Source organism: Apaloderma vittatum, unplaced genomic scaffold (assembly GCF_000703405.1).
Source record: "Apaloderma vittatum isolate BGI_N311 unplaced genomic scaffold, ASM70340v1 scaffold26913, whole genome shotgun sequence".
NCBI classification, from domain to species: domain Eukaryota; kingdom Metazoa; phylum Chordata; class Aves; order Trogoniformes; family Trogonidae; genus Apaloderma; species Apaloderma vittatum.
The window spans coordinates 24,007-27,549 of NW_009709257.1; positions in this window are offsets into that span (position 1 = coordinate 24,007).

Genomic DNA, 3,543 nt, shown 5'->3' on the forward strand with positions numbered 1-3,543 from the left:
AACAGCTCGTGTCTGCAAAGGAACAGATCCCTCGGTAAAAGCCAAAGTGACTCATCACTCCTCACGCACAGCAAGGAAGGAGCGAGCGCCAGAGCCAGGCAAATGCCCCTCGAGATGCCTCCCAGATTGCCTCCCTCTGACTTCTCCACCTCCCCGGTCCCACCGCTCCCACCGGCCGGAAAATGAGTCCTTAACCTTCGCAGAGGAAACTAAATCGCTGATGACCCATTAGCACACGCTGCCCATCAAGCTCTCGCAGATCTCCTCTACCACAGGCGTCTTTTATCGTATTAACAGTAAGTGCACTACGCAATCCCCGAAAGCTCAGAGAAATGAACTCGCGCTTCACCACGCGGATGGTAACGAGATCACATCACTAACAGGAACTGTGCTTTGTACAACCAGAGAAATACAGAATGTGTCTGTCCCCAGAAATCACCGCGAAACCACCTCTGAAAAATCCTTCTTGCAGCGACTCACACATTCAGTGACACCAGAGCCCAAATCACAGATGCTGTGGGGATTTTTGACCTGCAAAAGGCTGAGTACCAAATTTCCGTGTTGTCCTGAGGCCTTGCTACTCTTACTAACCTCAAGAGGAAAGTTCTTTTTTCCATTCAGGAGCTATAAAAGAATAGACGAAACAGCCAAACCCCAAACCTCATAGCCTGCTCTTTGCCAGGACTAAGCTGCTATCTCTGCCACTTTGTGCTGGGTTACATTGATTTTAAAGCTTTGTTATTATTCCTAGTTCAATAAGAAGAACATTAAAGGACCCACAAGCTGTATTCCTTTTAAATCCCAAGTCACAGTATTTTTGCTTTTATCAGTTAGTAACCCAGTCTACATTCAAACAAAAGTGAAGGCACCAACATAAGGGCAAGCACAGACAGGAAGGCTAGAATGAAAGAGTAGTCACCATTACCATACACACTTGTGTCTATCTGTTAGAGAGAAGCCAACACAGGTCCTGAAAAAGGAACAAAAATCTACTTTTTTTCTTATGCATCAGCAGAAAAGCTTGCTGAATTACAGCTAGGTAAGCCTCTAGCAGCTGTCACCATGGTCAGAACTTTGCTATTAGTGAATACACTTCAGGTACCGACTAAGCTGTTCTAGCTTTCACTAAGCTTTGACTAAGAATCAGAAGAAAACTTGTATTTCCATTCAAACAGAGTACGTTTCTTATGATAGCTTCCTAGTTGAAAGCAGAATCATATAGTGTCTTTTCAAAGTCAAATAGTTTGTTTTAATCCACTACTAACACCTCACACGCAACTACTTACTTTAAAGGCCTGAAAGGAATCTGAGGAAGGTGCGACACGTATCATGGCACATCTGAAAACATGAAAAAACAGTACCACCACCTTCACCTAAAAGGGGAACATGACAGAAACTACTGGATTCTCCAAGCAAGCGCCTCAGGTTTAGATTACAGCAAGGGTCCTACCGGCTGTGTGTATGAAACTCCCTTCACATGCACAGGGAAGCTGTTCAGCTTCTCCTAGTGTCAATTTTATTCCTGCAGAGCCAGAATAACTCTCAAGAATTAGTGTCAGAACCTTCCTCTAAAGCTTGGCGAGAAGAAAAGCACAATCAAAGGCTCGGCTTTAAGAAAGGAAACCATAAAAGCCCCTTTCAAAGTTAGGAATGTCATTCCAAAACGAGTTAAGCAAGACCTACGCTTTATTAGCTGGGCAGGAAGGATCTGGGACACGTGACAATGGGACCTTGGTGGATGTCAGTAATAAAACAGAAACAACCAACCTTAGCAGGTGTAACAAAACTGCCTCTTTAGCACTACAGTTTTCACAGTCAGTTTGTCGATAGCCCTGTACAGACAAACCACTCCTCCTGTTGGCACAGGGCTGGCCGATCTGTGTCGTGAGGCAGGGGTCCAGCGAAGGCAGGCACACAGGCTGCCACCGAGCTAGCCCGGGTGACAGCAGAGGGAAGGAACGGCAGCACTGGCTGGGGCGAGCTGGAGGAAAAGGAGCGGTGGGACCAGAAGCTGGATCCACGGACGGCTCTGGTGCGGGGGCTGCAGCTGGAGCCTCGGTAGGTTACAGCCCCCGACTTCAGTCGGTCCCTTGGGGAGACGCAGCTGTACTTTCATACAGGCAACGTTTGCATTTTCAGGCAGCAGTGCTTACATTTCTGCGCTCTGAAATACACCTTAAGCGCTTCTAAATTTAGCTGAGCTTTTAAGCAATTCCTGGCGATGTGAGTTGTAGCAGTCTCGTATAAAAATCTCACTCTTCTAATCGAGTGTGTATGGAATAGACCCCCTGCAGCGCTGCATGACGCCTCCAGAGGAGGAGGCACAAGAATATTTTAGAAGTTTTCTTTCTAATGCAACCTATAAATTTTGATACATCAAAAGGGGCCTGTAAAAATAAGATGCAATTGTATTGTGCTCCCTCTTCATGATACTAAAAGAGAGTTTCTAAAGGTTGTGTTATCTGGGGTTTTCAGGGAGGCAGGCAAGAAGGAACTTAATTCATAATTCACAAGTGTGAAGTCATTCAGATTTCTTCTGAATTTCCTACTAGACAACTAAAGAATATCTTGGATTTTAAGTCACAGAGTCTGCATCAAACAGACCAGACGAGGGGCAACTGCACTCCCACAAACAGTTATGTGGGATGCTTCCAGCATTGTAGCATCTACTGAAGTGTCTTGAAAATTATGTTAAAAAAGAGAGCTACGTTAAAAAGATTAACTTTTATTTTAATCTCTTTGCTAGCTTCATTGTATCAAATCCTATATTCCTGGATTTAACCCTGACACTTCAAGCTTCGCTTTAGAAATTGCTTTTGGTCTGTATGTGAATCACATTCCTAAACAGGTCCAAGAACCTGCTACTCACTTCCAGTTAAAGCCTCAGCTCAGCAAGTACCCACGGCTGGACATCTGCCAGAGCAGAGTTTGCAGATTAAGAAATTAGTGATTTGCTGAAGTATCTTCCTAAATCGGGATTTAAATCCTCCCCCTCCCCCCAGACCCACTTCTCTCATGCCTCTAGGAAATTAGAGAGCTCAGCACGCTCAGGCAGAAAAGCCACTGGTGCGGATGCCAGAGCAAGATCTCCATCGCCGGTGTTTAGCTCTGAGCAGCCGCGACAGGGGGGCTCGCTTTGGGTTGCACAAGAAGGTGAAATCGCGACGCTTGGGAATTTCCTTAATTGAATCAGCTTCACTCACAAAACTTGAGTTGATTTCCAACACAAGGCCTTTCAGATCCTTCATGCTGAGGTCAGGGAGTTGCCCGCTTTCAGGTCTTACATTAATCCCAACACGTGCAGGTAGTGACCTGAGGCTTTCTGCTCTTCCCTTCCCAGAAGCACAGGTTTTCACAGAGAAGCACTCAGCAGAGCCTCTCATTTCACGCCTGCTACAGTATCTGGATTTCAGGAAGTGGCCCAGGTGTGTGGGGGGTACAGTCTGCTGCTACTCCACAAAGAACTGTTAGCTCAGAGGATGATGACCAGACAGGCTCCCGCAGGCTCAGAAGAGGCAGCTTGCCCCTCCCGCAACAAAACAA